This window comes from Halichoerus grypus, chromosome 4, assembly GCF_964656455.1.
Source record: "Halichoerus grypus chromosome 4, mHalGry1.hap1.1, whole genome shotgun sequence".
NCBI lineage: Eukaryota > Metazoa > Chordata > Mammalia > Carnivora > Phocidae > Halichoerus > Halichoerus grypus.
Genome location: NC_135715.1, coordinates 160261706 through 160279655, shown reverse-complemented (window position 1 = coordinate 160279655; position 17950 = coordinate 160261706). Strand labels below are relative to the sequence as shown.

Below are 17950 nucleotides of genomic sequence, written 5' to 3'. Positions count from 1 at the left end.
ATTTTAAGAACGATACTTTTTGAAAGCTTCAAGTAAAATACAAAACCAAAAACAAACAAAAAAGATACAGTAGGCTAAAGGGAAGATCCAAAAGATTTTTAAAAAAGCTCAAGAATTTGACAAGTAGATAAGGAAGCTTTGGTTCCCACTTGTAAAATCAGATGATAGACTGAAGCCATTAGCCTGAGGAACATTTTAAACCTTGGAGCAAGTAGCTACAAGAGGATTTTTTAATTACACTGAAAAACTTAAGTATATAGATATTAATGTAAATAAAATGGGTTAATTTCTCCAATTGAAGAGTTCCCTGCAGAAGACACAAACCATCTTGAATATACAGATGAATGTGGTATCACATGGGTGAAGGTTAGTTCTTTCACAAGCACTGAATTACCAAAGATGACAACCCAATGTATAGAATAAGAGGAAAACAATGAAGAAGCTGTTGGTCTGTTTTGCACAAAAACTTAAATGGCCAAATAAAGACAAAGTGGCTAAAAGCAGAGAAAGAAGCAGTGTTATCTGGAAAGAAAATATTTATATATATTTATATATATATATGCATATACATATATATATATGTATTCATATGTACATGGGGTCAAAGAAGAAAAGACTTCTCTAAACCCAGAACTGAGGGAGAAAAAACATTGGAGACATATAAACAAGCAAATGAATTAAGTGTAAACTGTGGATACACACATTCTCAAAAAGAGAAAAGTGGTCATTAGGAAAAAAATCTTTCATTAGAAACACTGACGTTGGAGGGGAGTGAAATTCCATCTGAGAAAAGAAGAGATGTTAATAGAAAAAAATAAACACCAGCTCTGAAATGCAATTGAAGAAAAAGCATCATACAAAATAAATATTTTAAAAACATTTAAAAGTCTGTATTTGAGTGTATAAAGTGTCTGGAAAAACATTAAACTTCAACCTTCTGTTATCTTAGGGAATGGACTCCTAAGGGCTCTCTCTATTTACTTTGCATATATTTTAACACAGATAATTATAATACAACTTAACTGAAAAGTTTCTGAAGAAAAGCATTACAATACAGAGTGTTAAGTGCAATTCTATGGTAAGTGTAAAGACAACCACAAAATGAAAGTATAGAGGAAGGGAACATGTGGTGGTGGTAGGTTATGGAGTCTTCTGAGAGTAAGTGACAGGAGCTGAACATAAAGGAGAAAAAAGGGCATTGCAGTAATGATAGTGTTTCTTACCTACCTCACTGATGGATAGTAAGCAAAGCAAGAATGAGCGTGAGTACACGTTGCCCTCTGTTACCTGTCATTACTTCTCCTGCGTGGCCCAACTGTCTTCCTCCCATTCTTGGCTGTCAGTGGCCCCTGTCTAGGCTGCCTTGAATCTAAGTTACCCGTGTAGGTAACTTTGCTTGGGCTCCCCCAACCACTCTGTGAGCTTCTGGGGGAGGAAGGAACCAAGTTCAGATCCATCTCTATGTCCCCAGCACCCAGAACTCAGCCTGGCCCATAGGAGTTCAATACATGTTGGCAGGATTACATCGAATCAAAGGAAAGGAGGCAAGTTCAGTCCATAAACACGAGTTTAATTAGCCTTTGGGGCCCTACAAGGAAGAAATAACCAAACGGAGTCCATTCCTGAGATTTAAAACAGTGACACGCCTGGTGACTCGGGACTGCTGTAGGTGAGTCCCCAGGAGGCTCCAGAACAGACCAGAAGGGCTAAAAGCGGCTCAATCCATTGGGGGGGGGGGGTCAGGAGCAGTGCCCTTACACCCCCGGAGCCCAGGCGACTCCAGCACTGGGGCTCGGGTCGAGAGAGGAGAGACGGACAGGATTCTTAGTCTACTCACGCCCGGGCAGCCCCGGCTCTCCCGCTGGATCTCGGGCGGGAGCGAGACCCACCCGTGAAGGACTGTAGCTCCGGGAAACCGGCGTGGGGAGTACTCCAGAAACTGGAGGAGAGCGCCGCACCCATCAACAAGCGGACCCTCCAGATGGCTTCCGGGAGCCTCTTCCAGCTAAGCCCCTGCGCGCCTCTTCCAGGCAGCCGACGAGAGACTTACGGTTCGAGAACCCTCCGCCCCCGCACCTGAAAAAACTCCACAAGGGTACACCCGCGGCTGTCCCGAAACTCTCCCATGGGCCACGTGGAGCTCGGGGGAATTACGTGCTGCTCGCGGAGAATGAGTGGGTGCTGTGGCTGCGCCCCACCTACGCGCTGAGGGCGAAGTTGTGACTCCGCGCGCCGCAGAGACGGAACCTATTTCGGTCGCAGCTTCCAGCAGGCCGCCTGCCACCGCTGCAAACTGCCTGAGACTGCGCTCCCTCCCGCCCCTCCCCCACCGCGGTCGTGCAAGACGCCCAGGGGGCAAGGTGCACCCCACCGCGGCAGGCCTGCAGGCGGATTCACCTCCGAAAGCGGTCGCGAGCTAGTAAGTAATACAGTGTTAAAGAGAAGTGCAAATGTCAGTTACAAACAGAAGTAGAAAACGGTCAGTCGTTAGAAAAAGCCGTTTTAATCAGGACATCCATCCCAGAAGCTGTAAGTAAAACAAATGTTAGCATGAAAGATGAAAACTTCTGTACGGCAAACATTCAAAATTCCCTTCCAAACCCGAGTCTTTTCTTTTGTTTTCTTTGTAATTTTGGTGTTAGGCGAAATTTTCTCCCACTGAGACTTTTTTGTAAGATTATTTAGGGGAACCACTAGAGGGAAAATACCAAAAATTCTGTTCCTCTTATCTGAACTCTCTTACCTAAAGTAGGTCAAGCCCATCAGAGCCCCGTCTTAGTTTTAGATTATCCGGGTTTGTCGGTGTCCAAAATGCTTAACATATTCTATTCTCTATTGGGACTAAAATCTCATTGCGTAAATTAAATGTCAATGTCAACAAATGAAAATAATTCGAGAGGGCTTTACAGCCCTTCCTAACCCACGCCCTACTCATTTCCTGTTCCCTAGAACCAAAACATGCCTCCCTGGCCTTTGTTCTATTGCATTCCACTGTTAATGTTTAAAAAGAACATGTCCTTCTGTCCAAATCCGGACACCATCAAGCAGGAACATCTTGAAATCAACATTTCCCAGTTTTTGTTTGTTTGTTTGTTTGTTTTTTGATGAGGGGAAAGGCGGGGAGCGGGGAACAAGTCTATGTTAAGGCTTTACAAAAATATTACTAGTCATTCCAAACTTTGGCAAGGAAGTTTCCTTGCAGTTTGCCAAAATATATATTACACCGCTGTGCAAAACAACCCTGACCTATTTCACCAGGCTATTGCAATAAAGTAAAAATTCCTGCCAGGCTGGCTACTACTGCGGAGACACGTAATCATGCCGGAAAAGTCTTCTTTCTCATCAGCTTTTCGAAAGGACGCTGCCGAGGCTTTAGAACAGTTTGTCCCGGGAATTGAGCAACTCTCAGGATGATTTTAAGCAACGTTTACTCGTCCTCTGGAGCTTCAGTGTTGGGCAACGGTTATGTGACCCGGTGGGGGGGGGGGGGGGCTTCCGGACAGCACCCGGGACTCCTGCAGCCTCCCGCGACCCACCTGAGATCCGGGGCTGGGGAGAACCGGCCGGCGGAGCCCGTTTGTCGGGAGGTTTGTCCCGCGGCTGCCGCCCCCTCCACGCCCCCTCCGCCTGCGCCGGCCCCTGCCCCACAAACAGCAAATAGGACCCTAGCGGACTGAGTCATCTGCCGGAAGGCCCACTCCTCCCCTAACCCTTGCCTGGAATCGCCCGCCCCAGGCCAGTTCCGGGAAGAGCTAGTCCAGGAGTAGCTGCGAGGTGCGGGAGAGGCGGCACCGGGGATGGGGGGGGAGGGGAGGCATAGGGTCTGGGATCTGGGGAGGGTGGGGAGTCAGGGGAGCAAGCACTGGGCACGTACCGTCTTGCTCACAGCGGGGCTCTTCTTAGGCTTCGACCTATCAGGCTTTGCTGACAATGACGCCTGAAAGATGAAGAAAAGGAAACTGAAAGTCTAAGCCTGTTGGCGGACGTGGCGCCTTCCAGCCCCAGTCCCGCCTCCATTGGCCTTTCTCACTCAAGACTTCTCTGGGCACTTAACGCTAAGAAAGTTTGATGGCCTAGCGTTCACTGTGTTAGGCCCAGAGACGCCCCCTGATGAGGGAGCAGAAGGGGACAAAGCAGAAGCTGACATCCCACAACCCCCTCCCCCAGATGGAACAGGTGTGACATTCCTCAGGCACTCCTGGCTGCCCTAAAGCTAAGGAAAGGAAAAACAAATAGTTAACTTACAGAGCTCACAATCCTGCAAGACAGGAGTCTCCCTCGGGTTACAAATGTCTTAGCAATTTACAAGAACAAAGCATTTCTATCAATAACCTAGCTTCAGCAGGAAATGTAGATACAATGAAATGTCCTTATAACCTGCAGCCCCTTGACAGATACTTGAAGCGGGCAGAGCGAAATGTTCCTCCAGGAGCCTCCCAACTGTCTTACTGTTAATGCCTTGCTTTCTAGGAGAAACAACCTTGACAATGGCAAAGCCTCCAGGTATCCTGTGAGTCTTCTTTCACATAAGACAATCTTTCTGAAACCTCCCTTTTCCTTAGTCCCCCAACCCCACAGTAGACAATCAGCCACCTCTCACAAACCCAGGGCAGCTCTCTCTGCCCACAGGTCCTGTCCCCTTGCTTTAATAAACCACCTTTTTGCATCAGAGACGTCTCAAAAATTCTTTCTCCGCCCTCGGCTCCACACTGCGCTCCAGTGAACCTCACCTATATTCCAAAACCCCAGCGCTCCCACTCACCGACCCCAATGAGTCCCTTTGAATTAAAACACTCCTGTACCACAGCCAACCAGCTGTTAACACCCTCGACTGTGTAGGGGAGAAAACTGTCACCCCGAAATGTGTCCCTTTGGCATGTGGATTACTTGAGGTGATTATTTTTAAGAAACAAAAGACTCTGGAAGAAACTTTGACCCTCCCTGTAGCTTAGAAGACTGTAGATGGAGGACCTGCTCTGGGAAGAGAGCTGTCTGACCATAGTTTACTACAGTATAATAGGAACTAGGTGTTTTAGACAGAGAAGAATTTAGCAAAGTCTGTTTGTTAAAATTCCTCTCTAAATCCCATTGTTTCTGTATGGCCAGCAAATGTTTGTTTACCAAACATTTACTCTTTCATCTTCCTGTGAATTGTCTTCCTTCCCTTTGAAGTCCCAGACGTCCTACCCCTTCTCCTTACCCCTGGATAGCAGATAAGCCTCAATTGCCTGATTGCTTGATGGGCAAATAAATTTTATATTCTCCTGTTAATCTGTCATATGTTAATTTAATTCTTAGACCAGACAAAAGAACCTTGAAGGGTAAAGTGAAATTGTCCTCTTTCTCAATAACTGGATAGGCTATGAACCCAGGGTGTTTGTTTAAAATAGTTGTAGTTGTCATAAGGAGCAAGCAAGCACCGCTAGTGTTTGTTATCGATGCTTGGGAATAATAATAAATAACAAATGTGAAAGCACTTTGTCTTTTAAAATATTTATTCCTAATAACCACTTTCTTGTGTTTTTTTCCCTTAACTTTTTTTTTGTTGTTAAGATATTCTCCTTCTTCTATTTTTTTTTTTTCAAGATTTTATTTATTTGACAGAGAGAGACACAGCAAGAGAGGGAACACAAGCAGGGGGAGTGGGAGAGGGAGAAGCAGGCTCCCCCGCTGAGCAGGGAGCCTGACGACCTGAGCCAAAGGCAGACGCTTAACGACTGAGTCACCCAGGCGCCCTTCCCTTAACTTTTCAATTCAATTTAAGCTTATAGGAAAGTTACAAGAATACTTCGGAAGAGATTAACTACTGGCATGACAGCATGAAGAGCTCAAGTGACACTCCCTAGTGAAACTGATGAAAATTATTTTTTATTTTTTAGAGTGAGAGAGCTCTAAAATGCTCAGCATGGAACCCATCTTGGGGCTCGGTCTCACGACCCTGACTGAGATCAGGACCTGAGCGGAAATCAAGAGTCCTACACTCAACCAACTGAACCACCCAGGTGCTCCTAATGAAGATCATTTTAAAACAAGCAAACCACAAACAATCATTTAAAGCCTTAGAAATAGTCCTAAGAGAAAATAGCAAATGAAAAAACATCTATTCAAGAAAATCTATGAAAATTTGATAAGAAAAGTGAGTGAGAATCTGTGGTATTTTAAAGATTTTTTTTTTTTAATTTATTTATTTGAGAGAGAGAGAATGAGAGAGAGCAAGCACATGAGAGGGGGGAGGGTCAGAGGGAGAAGCAGACTCCCTGCCGAGCAGGGAGCCCGATGCGGGACTCGATGCGGGACTCGATCCAGGGACTCCAGGATCATGACCTGAGCCGAAGGCAGTCGCTTAACCAACTGAGCCACCCAGGCGCCCGAGAATCTGTGGTATTTTAATCAAGACCACCTGACCAGTCTGCTGCAATCAAGAACACAGGGCCTCCTCTCCCCACGATCCCAGTGGGAGGAGCAGGATGTCCGCAATTCTCACCCTGCCCCGAGCTACCTGATATTAAGGCTAAGTCCAGGGTAAGTGTGGTTGAGAGATGGAGGCTCCTTTTTCCATCCAGCCCATTCATGGAACAGAGGATCTACCTTGGTCGGGAATGCTGGAATACTAGGGTCCTAATCACGCTTACCTCTGGTTTGAAGTGGTAGTTCTGTTGCAGGATTTCTTTTCCTTTGGTCCCGAGGTTCTTGGTCACGCCACTTCAAAGAATGAAGAGGTAGATCAGACAGAGTGGTGGGCAGCAAAGCAAAGTTTATTGAGTGTAGGAAGCTTCTGGATAGGGAGGGGACCCGAGAGCTTTTTGGTGTTGGTTGTTTTAATCTGATAAGCCCCCCCCCCCCCCCCCCCCCCCCCCGCCTGTCACCTAATCAGGTTTTTTGTCCACGTGCTTATCTACCTATCAGGTAGATGTTCACATGAGAAAAGGTGGAGGGCTCCTTCCAGGCCTGTCTATTTTGTAGCCTAGGGGACCGAGAAGGCAGTGACCACCACTGCCCTAAGGCGTGCCGGCTAGCTGCAGGCCACCAGATCAAGCTCCTTGTTTAAATATCCCACTGGCTACTGAGCTGGCCCCCTGGGCCTGGGTTAAGGGGCGCCTGGGTGGCTCAGTGCGTTGTGTCTGCCTTCAGCTCAGGTCATGATCCCAAGGTCCTGGGATTGAGCCCCTGCATTGGGCTCCCTGCTTCTCCCTCTCCCTCTGCCCCTCTTCCTGCTCATGCTCTCTCTCTCATAATTAAATAAAAGGTTAAAAAAATAATAAAATAAAATAGCTTAGGAAAAACATCAGTTTCCTAAAGCTACAGATAGGAATGGCTCACCATACCCTGCAGCCATATCCTGACGCTGGAAGATATGTGTGTTGTGTAGTCCTAAACCGGTTAATGTCAAATGGCTCCGTCACCTCAGGCACCTTGGCCAGTACCACGAATGTCCAGACCAGATGTGTATTTACTGTGTGTTCTGTGACTTCTGATTCCTTCACCCAGACCCAACATGCCTAGTCCATCTTTTTTTTCTCCAGTCAGTCACACCCTGGGATCCAATGTATAAATTCAATATTGCATGTACTGCACATAACTGTTCGAAAGGATCTTATTTTGTGTACTACCTATGTCAGAATATAGTGTACATTGCCATATAATGTAAAAAAGACAATGCAACCAACTATATAAGTATCATACCAACTAAAATACCAAATAAACTTTGAACAGTGAAAAAAAAATAGAAATACCGTAATATCCAGTAAGTCCACTGCTGGGTATTTACTTAAAGAAAATGAAAACACTGATTCAAAAAGATATATGCACCCCTATATTTACTGCAGCATTAATTACAATAGTCAAGGTATGGACGCAACTTAAGTGTCCATCAATACATGAATGGATAAAGAAGGTGTGATGCACATATATGCATACATACATATATATACATATATACACAAAATGGAATATTAGTCATAAAAAAAGAATGGAATCTTAACCATTTGTGACAACATAGATGGACCTAGAGTGTATTATGCTGAAATAAGTCAGATGGTAAATAGACTTATCATGGTGAGCATTTCATAATGTATATAGTTGTCAAATCACTATGTTGTACACCTGGAACAAATATAATATTATAGGTAAACTATAATTCAATTAAAAACAAAAAATAAAAATAAAGAAAATAAAGACAGTATAAATTATTTTTCTCTTCCTCCGAATTGATTTGAAAAGCAATTGTATAAAGTAATATAATGGATTGTTGCACCTATAACATGTAGAAATTAATGTATGTGAAATATATTTGCCAATAATAGCACAGGGAGGTGGGTAGGAACAAAGCCATACTGGGATAAGGAAATTACTACAGATGGTAAAGCAATAATTGTACCAATGTATTTTGGGATGTGTAACATTAATTAATGTGATATATATAACAAAATACCACAAAAGGAGGAAAGAAGAAATAGAGCTGTGTAGGAGTAACATTTCTACATGTCATTGGAACTAGCTAGTATAAATCCCAGCTGCTTCTGATAAGTTAAGATTTATATGGTAAACCCTAGAGAAATTACTAAAACAGTAACTCAAAAATATATGTTGAAAAATCATTAAAGAAATTATGATGCTGCATTAAAAAATATTCACTTAATGCAAAAGGAGGCAGTAAAAAAAAATAGAGGGACAGAAAGGACACAAGACATATAGAAAACTAAAAGTAAAATGGCACACACAAATCCAGTTATATCAATAATAATAATAAATGGAAATGGATTAAATAATCCAATCAAAAAGAAAGCTTGTTAGACTGGACTGACTACAGCTGTAACTGTCTATAGGAGACACACTTTAGATTCAAAGATACAAATAGATTGAAAATAAAAATATGGGAAAACCATAGACCAGGGGAAAATATTTCCAATATATATCTCACAATGGACATAAAACTTTAATATATGAACAATAATAATAAAACAAATGACCCATTTTATTTTTTTTTAAGATTTTTATTTATTTATTTATTTGACAGAGAGAGAGAGACAGCGAGAGAGGGAACACAAGCAGGGGGAGTGTGAGAGGGAGAAGCAGGCTTCCCGCCGAGGAAAGAGCCCGATGTGGGGCTCGATCCCAGGACCCTGGGATCACGACCCGAGCTGAAGGCAGACGCTTAATGACTGAGCCACCTGGGCGCCCCACAAATGACCCATTTTAAAAATGTGCCGAAGATTTGAACAGACACTTCACAAAATAGGATACACGATGGCCAATAAATACATGAAATGATATTTGATATCAATAGTTATTAGGGAAATGCAAATTAAAAGCCTACTGGAATGGCTAAAATCAAAAGAACTGACAATATAAAGTATCAGTGAGAATATGGAAAAACTGCAAATTTAATACAGTGCTAGCAGGGGCGACTGAGTAGCTCAGTTGGTTGGGTGTCTGCCTTTGGCTCAGGTCATGATCCCAGAGTTCTGGGATGGAGCCCCACATCGGGCTCCCAGCTCAGCGGGGAGTCTGCTTCTCCCTCTGCCTCTCTGCCCCCAACCCTGGCTTGTGCGCTCTCTCTCTCTCGCTCACTCCCTCTCTCTCTCTCAAATAAATAAATAAAATCTTTAAAAAAAAATACAGTGCTAACAGAAATGTAAAATGGCACCACCTAGAAAACAGTTTGGCTATTTATTATAAGGTATACTTACCATATGACCCAACAAAAGTACTCTTCAGTACTTATTCAAGATAAATAAAAGCATATATCTGTACAAGGCTTGTATATGAATGTTCATAGCAACTTTATTCATAATAAAACCAAACTGGGAATAACTTAAATATCCATCAATAGGCAAATGGAATACTACTCAGCGATAAAAAGGAACAAGCAACACATTTATGCAACAACATGGACAATTATGTCTGATATGCATGCTAAAGTATTTAGGGGAAATGTACTGACGTCTTTAAAATACATCAAAAAATAAGATGGGTTGATAAATGGACACAAGGATGTATTAAAGCAAGTATAGTAGAATCTAATACAGTCGACCCTTGAACAACACCTTTGAACTGTGCAGGTTCACTTTTATGCAGATTTTTTAAAGTACTGTAAATGTATTCTCTTTTCCTTATGATTTTCTTAATAACATTTTCTTTTCCCTACCTTACTTTATTGAAAGAATACAGCCTATAATACATAAAACATACAAAATCTGTGTTAATCAACTGTTTATGTCATTAATAAGGCTTCTGGTCAGCAGTAGACTATTAGTAGTTAAACTTCTGGGGAGTCAAAAATTATACATGGGGGCAGCTGGCTGGCTAAGCTGGTGGAGCATGTGACTCTTGATCTCAGGGTTGTGGGTTTGAGCCCACATTGGGTGTAGAGATTACTTAAAAAAATAAAATCTAAAAAAAAAGTTATACATGGACTTTTGACTGTATGGGTGATTGGCACCCCTAACCCGCACATTGTTCAAGGGTCAACTATAGTATAAGCTAGTGGTAGGTATGTGGGTGTTTACTGCAAAATTCTTTCCGTTTTGTTCTATGATTGAACGTTTTTATAACAAAAGGTTTGGGAAGAAAGCATTGTGCTGAGTGAAAGAATCCAGACACACAAAAAGTACAAATATGGTTTATTTTACAGTACACAAAGTACTGTATAGTTTATTTATATGACATCCTATAACACAAAACAAATCTATGGTGACAAAGTAAATTGGTGTTTGTGGGCAAGGAAAGTGTTGATTGTAAAGGGGCGTAAGAAAAATTTGGGGGTGATGGAAATATTCTGTATACTGATTAGATGGCAGTTACATGGGAGTATATATTTGTCAAAAGTACTGAACCATACACTTTATTTATTTTTTAAAAGATTTTATTTATTTATTTGTGTGAGAGAGAGAGAGATCACAAGCAGGGGGGAAGGGTAGAGGGAGAAGCAGGCTCCCCGCTGAGCAGGGAGCCCCAGGCAGGACTCGATCCCAGGACCCCGAGACCATGATCCAAGCCAAAGGCAGATGCTTAACCGAATGAGCCACCCAGGTGCCCCTGAACCATACACTTTAAATGAGGGCATTTATTTATGCAAATTATACATTGATAAAGTTGATTTTAAAACAAACAGGCTAACAAAAGTGGATTGGAAGCGCTGAGCTTCTAGATAGGTCTAATCCATTCTGAACATCTCAGGGTAGGATCTGGTTGAGCTATTTCCTTGGGGAACCTCCATTGTCAGTGCGTTCAAAGTTTTCCTTTAAATTGTCCAGATTTAGCAGGGATGACTCTTTTAATCTGCCACCTGCAAAGGAAAGGCCTGGCTGCCAGAGCTCCCCAAGTAGAGTGGAAGAATATTGATGAGGTCTCCTCATCCGATAAACATACCTCATCTTAGATTTGATCTGCCCCCCTTCCCACTTATTAAAACACTTTCTTCCTTTCTTTCCCCCTTTCTTTCCTTTCTTCCTTTGCTTCGAGGAGCCAACTCTCTCCAGATTAACCTCCCATCTCTCTGATCATTCCTGGTCTCTTTACAGATAGATTTCCTTTCCTTTGTTTGCTGCTTAAATATTGGCTCTGTCCTTGACCCTCTTCTTTTTGTCAACCAGGATTTAATTATCTTTTGTTGCAGTGATCACACATCCCTCTACTTCTCTAGTTTCCACGTCCACCTGATTTCTCCTATGGTGTGGTCGGAGTTCTGTCATCTGCCTTCATGAAGCACCAAAGGAATATGTTGAGTACAGAGTGTGATAGAGTAAGACAGTCAAGGTCAGAGGAAAGAGAAATCATCAGAGCCCAAGGCCACCAGCTGGTTCAGTGATGTCGCAGGCCTGGAGGGAGATGCTGACACAGATGGAGACCAAGCCTAGGTACAGATGTGGCATTTCCATGTCATGCCGCTGCTGTTCCTTACTTTCAATGACCTACTTCCATGCTGTTGCCCCACAGCGAGGAGCCCTTTCCTAACACAGAGTAAATGTTCAGACACTCTGGTTTTCCTTTCTTTATGAATGAACATTTTATAATAAAATGTTAGGAAAGAAAACATTATGCTAAGTGCAAGAGGTCAGACATGGAAGAGTACATAGTGCTTCAGGGCCTAACACTGAAGTTAAAAATAGGGCTAAGCCCCATGGCTCAGGGCAGACTCCAGTGGAGAAACTGTCATGCACATATACCCTCCTGGGTCCTGCAAAGGTACTTTGACAAGGGGAGCTACCATTTGAAAATCAGCATGCAGTGGGTGATAGCTATGATTTTATCATGGGCACATTAATATGCTCTTTATACACATCAATTCATGTAATTCTATGTCAGAACCATTGTCCTCATTTCACTAATCAAAATAACAGGCTTAGAGAGGTGAAACAAGTAAGTAATCAGAGTTCAAATAATTGGCAGAGCTTCGGTTCAAAAGCAGGGAGTCTAACTCTAGAGCCCAGGCTATCAGGCTTGTTGACTGTTGTTAAATAGAAGTAGCTATGTTGAGAATAGAATGCCCTCTACTCCCACTTCATATGGAGATAGTACTACCACTGATCTACTGTCTCCATGGTTTTGCTCTTTCTAGAATGTCACATAGGTGGGATCATACAACATGTATCCTTTTCAGGTTGGCTTCCTTCACTTAGTAATATGCATTTAAGTTTCCTGTGTGTCTTTTCATGGCTTGATAACTCATTTCTTTTTAGCATGGAAAAATATCCCATTGTCCGGATGTACCACAGTTTATTTATCCATTCTTCTACTGAAAAGCATGTTGCTGCTTCCAAGTTTTGGCAATTACAAAGAAAGCTGTTATAGACATCTATGTGCACGTTTTTGTGTGGACATAAAATTGCAACTCCTTTGGTCTGGTTGGAGTTGCAATTTTATGTTGTAAATACCAAGTTGTAAATACCAAGAAGCAGGATTTCTGGTTTGTATGGCAAGAGTATGTTTAGTTTTATAAGAAACCACAGAACTGTCTTCCAAAGTGTTGGTATCTTGCATTCCCACCAGCAACGTATGTAAGTTTCTGTTGCTCCACATCCTTGCCAACATTTGGTGTTGTCAGTGTTCCAGATTTTGGCCATTCTAATAAAAGCATAGTGGTATCTCATTCTGTTTTAATTTGCATTTCCCTAATGACATATGTTGTAGAGCATCTTTTCATATACTTATTTGCCATCTGTATGCCATCTTTGGTAAGATGTCCACGAATGTCTTTGGCCCACTTTTAAATAAGATTGTTTTCTTGTTGAGTTTTAAGATTTCTTTTTTTATATTTTGAATAAAAGTCCTTTATCAGATGTGTCTTTTTTGCAAATATTTTCTCTCAGTCTGTGACTTCTCTTCTCATTCTCTTGATATTGTCTTTCTTTTTTTTTTTTTTTAAGATTTTATTTATTTATTTCACAGAGAGAGATAGCAAGGGCAGGAACACAAGCAGGGAGAGTGGGAGAGGGAGAAGCAGGCTTCCCGCTGAGCAGGGAGCCCGATGTGGGGCTCGATCCCAGGACCCTGAGATCATGACCCGAGCTGAAGGCAGATGCTTAATGACTGAGCCACCCAGACGCCCCATTGATATTGTCTTTCACAGGAAGAAATTTTTAATTTTAATGAAGTTTGTCTTATCATTTATTTATTTCATAAATTGTGCCTTTGGTCTTGTATCTAAAAAGTGATTGCCAAACCCAGGGTCACTTAAGTTTTCTCTGATGTTATCTTCTAGGAGTTTCATAGTTTTGTATTTTACATTTAAGTCCATGATCCATCTTGAGTTAATTTTTGTGAACAGTGTAAGATCTGTGTCTAGATTCAATTTTTTGCATGTATATGATCCAGTTATCTCAGCATCATTTGTTGAAAAGACTATCTTTGCTCCATTGCATTATCTTTGCTCTTTTGTCAACAGTCAGTTGACTGTCTTTATGGGGGTTTGTTTCTGGGCTCTCTGTTCTGTTCCAACGATCTATTGCCAATGCCACACTGTATTGATTACTGTGGTTTTATAGTAAGTCTTGAAGTCAGATAACATCAATCCCCCAACTTTGTTCTTCTTCAATATTATGTTGGCTATTCTGGGTCTTTTGCCTCCCCATATGAACTTTAGAATCAGCTTGTCAATATCCATAAAGTAATTTGCTGGGATTTTGTTTGAAATTGCACAGAATCTATGGATCAAGTTAGGATTGGTTTAGTTTTGGGGAGGACTTATAATTATTGGGGAGCAGGGGAAGTATTATTTTGGAGATAAAGGAATAATAAATAAGTTAGTAAAAATCAGCTATAGACAAGGGAGGGATTTTAGCATAGGCTGTATATTAGATAATATTGCATATTTACATTAAATTTCTTGGGTGTGATAGTGGTATTGTGATCATGTAGGAAAATGTTCTTGTTCATAGGAGGTAAATACAGCTTCCTGCCATGCAGTGATTTCAGAGACTGAGAATCCTTCATATTTTGGCTTCATCATTTCCAGGGGATTTGTTATCTTCAGCAGTCAGTCCGCAGAAGGGGAAAGAGTGTGAAGAAGGCATATCTGCTTCTTAAAATCCTTGTCCTAGAAATCATACATCTCATTTTCACTCATGTTCCATTGGTGAATACTAAACATATGGCCATACTGAGAAGCAAGATGTGTATGTGTATGGGTGGAGGGTAGGGGGTGTATGGAAAACCACAGCGCCTGAGCTGGCAGTCCCTCCCCAAGCACAATTCTATCATATGGAAAGAGAGTGGATTTTAAGTAGACTGCTAACCATTTCTGCCATAGTGTTTAAATGTTTGTTGAGTGAGTGAATAATGCTTCTGGGACTGCCTTATTCTTTGCAAATGTAATACCATCTAAATCTCAGAATGTGGAGAAGCTCAGATGCAGTTCATGCAACCACTGGTGGTTCTGTTGATTTTATAGTTCTTCTCTGGCAAGATGTAGTAAGAAGGCCTAGAGTACCCTCCTGTCTAAAACAACTTAAAAACCAGATCAACAAAATGTATGAAACAACAGTTTGCAGACATTGGACGTCAAATAGTGTAGGACAGTGGTTCTTGAGAGAGGTGAGCCCTATGATTTTCCTAGCTTGCTGCCTGGAAAGTTTCCAGGTTGTGGCACAGGGAGAGAGAACTCAGGCAAAGCCTAGTCATCTCCTTTAACTGTGGAGACACAGTCTTGGGAGGCTAAAGTGCCTAGAGTTTGCAGAGCATAGTACCAGAGATGAGAGCAATGCACAGAGAGACAGCTCTAAGGATCTTCAGAGAGTTCCCCTGAAGTTTTCAGCTAACTGCTAATCAGTGCACATGAGGGGAGAAACCATCCAAGTGTGTGGGAGAACTACCTGAAAGAAGCAGAGGAAACAATTCTGAAAGCTCATCCAGAGACAAGAATGAATCAAGTTTGCACCAGACAGTAGAAAATCTTATAATTCATGGATCACTGAGCAGTGGAGGAACATTAGCCCTACACTCAAAGCTACTCTAGACTCATAAGTTAAGAGCAAGCCTCAAAAAGATTGAACTGTTTATAAATACTTTAACTGCATCTCAGGACAAAGCTCAAAAATATTTATAAATACAAAAATATCTAGCACCTGACAAGGTAAAGTTCACAAAGCCTGGCATTTAATTTAAAAATTACAAAAATATAAAGAACCAGGAAAAGGCAACCCAAATGAGGATAGCAATCAATCAACAGAATCAGCTCCAGAAATGCCACAGATAGTAGAATTAGTAGACAAGTATATTAAGATGAAACTATAACCATATTTCACACATTCAAAAAGACAGAGGAAAGATTGAGCATATTAAGTCAAAACATTAAAGATATTAAAAGATCCACAATAAATTCTAGATTAAAACTACAATGTCTGGGGTGAAAAATATACTGTATGAGGGTAGCAGTAGATTAGATACTGAAGAAGAAAAAATCGGTGAATTTGAAGACATAGCAATAGAAACTATGCAAAATGAAACACAGAGAGGAAAAACACTGAAAGAAAAAAATAAACAATATCAGGAAATCTGTTATATAATTTTAATCAGCCCAATATATATGTCATTAGAGGCCCTGAAGAAATATATGAGGGACAGAAGAAAATACTTGAAGAAATAATGGCTGAAAACTCCAAACTAGATAAAAGTTACAAATCCATAGATCAAAGACGCTCAATGAACCAAAGAATCCCAAGTACAAGAACCATGATAAAAGTACACAAAATAACATGTTAAATTGCTTAGAACCAGTGATATGCCCCTGGATATGACTGACCTGTCATTCTGTCCCATAACTTTCCCTTTGGGCAGGAACTGAGCTAAAGATACAATATCTCTAGAATATTGCCAGAATATGAAGTCTAGTATCTGCTCCATTCCAGAATCTTTAAATGAATCAGAACAGCCCTAAAACGTGGATCCAGCCCCAGGCAATACCAGTTGTCACTAGTGTTCATCCAGACAGCTGTCATTTACTGCCCAGAATTGTTTCATTTATTTTCTTTGCCTGCCTGGCTTGGTGGTCCCCTTGAGTTTTAATCTATCCTCACATCCTTTTTACTTGCACAGTTCATTTGGACAGGATTTTTTGGCTTTAGCTTTCAGTATTCTTTCCAGACCTGATTGGGTAAATGCCCTCTACCCCAGCCCTCAGGACCAGATAGGCCAAACACCATCCTACCAGTTTTCCTGTGAAAATTTTCCAGGAAATTTGAAAGAGTAGATCTTAAAATTTCTCATCACCAGAAAAAAAATTTAGCTATGTGAGGTGATGAATGATAACTAAACTGATTCTGGTGATCATTTTGCAATATATGCATATTTTAAATCATTATTTCATGTACTTAAAAAAATATCATGTTGTATATCAATTATATCGCAATTAAAAAATTTTCCAAAAATAACTTAAACTTTCTGACTATGTGGCCAAACTCTAGGTAATGTTGGGATCTACCTGGGTGCTATGAAAGTTTTATCAAGTTGAGAATTTCATGGAACTAGAAGATATTATGCTAAGTGAAATAAGTCAATCAGAGAAAGACAATTATCATATGATCTCACTGATATGAGGAATTTGAGAAACAAGACAGAGGATCATAGGGTAAGGGAGGGAAAAATGAAACAAGACAAAACCCGAGAGGGAGACAAACCATAAGAGACTCTTAATCTCAGGAAACAAACTGAGGGTTGCTGGAGGGGAGAGGGGTGGGAGGGATGTGGTGGCTGGGTGATGGACATTGGGGAGGGTATGTACTATGGTGAGCACTGTGAATTATGTAAGACTGATGAATCTCAGACCTGTACCCCTGAAACAAATAATACATTATATGTTAATTTAAAAAAAAGAAAACAAAAAAAAAAGAAAATTGAGAATTTCAATCATATAAATATGGAGCCTGAATTGAAATATGCCTTCACATCAATTATGCTTTAAGAGAAATAGCCATCTTCTTACCACCTCAATCAAAATTGAGTGATAACTACTAATGCTATTGACACAAATACTAACTCTATAACAAGATACTTTTATATAAATAAAGTTGAATAAAGTATTTTTGGACATCTGTATTACTGCAAAAAATTAATTTTGGAGGAATTGTTTGCTTCTATAGCTATCATTAAAAAACTAACCTACATACACGGATATCTGATCATATTGCTCTTTGTTAAAAAACACTTGGACATACTTCTGCTGTACAAACAATGTTCAAGTATTATTGTAGAGTCATATGTGGCTTATGTGTACAATCCTAAAATAAACCAGAATGGGTGGTGCAGCTTTGTAGTCCCAAAGGAGGCTAAGACAAAAAAAGATTTGGAACACAACTTTATTCTTAATTTTGGTAGACGTTTGGTTCCAGTAAGTAAGACAAGGAGTGAAAAGGAATGTGGGAATTCAAGAATACAGCCTGGGGCTTCAACAAGTTGCTAGATGGTAAGCTTTGGAATTCTTACCGCACCGCAGCTAAACCTATGTGATTTGTGT

At 41.1% G+C, this 17950-nt stretch overlaps 1 protein-coding gene and 1 long non-coding RNA gene across 19 annotated transcripts in view; one reads left to right on the top strand and one right to left on the bottom strand.

Annotated features, from left to right (window-relative positions):
- CFLAR (CASP8 and FADD like apoptosis regulator) overlaps positions 1 to 4026 on the bottom strand; it is a 48455-nt gene extending 44429 nt beyond the window's left edge. For 6 of the 18 annotated variants that reach the window (XM_078071182.1, XM_078071185.1, XM_036098573.2 and 3 more), the window contains exon 1: positions 1288 to 1419. The gene's annotated coding sequence lies outside the window, so the exon portion shown is untranslated. Of the gene's footprint in view, positions 1 to 1227; positions 1247 to 1287; positions 1420 to 1837; positions 2258 to 2743; positions 2872 to 3874 lie in introns of those variants that run through there. The other 12 variants (XM_036098574.2, XM_036098585.2, XM_036098572.2 and 9 more) reach the window with 9 other exon arrangements.
- LOC118539754 (uncharacterized) lies at positions 3045 to 4669 on the top strand. Its single transcript, XR_004919319.2, has 2 exons — positions 3045 to 3774; positions 4471 to 4669. It is a non-coding gene; the product is annotated as an uncharacterized LOC118539754 (long non-coding RNA).
- The last annotated feature ends 13281 nt before the right edge of the window (positions 4670 to 17950 follow it).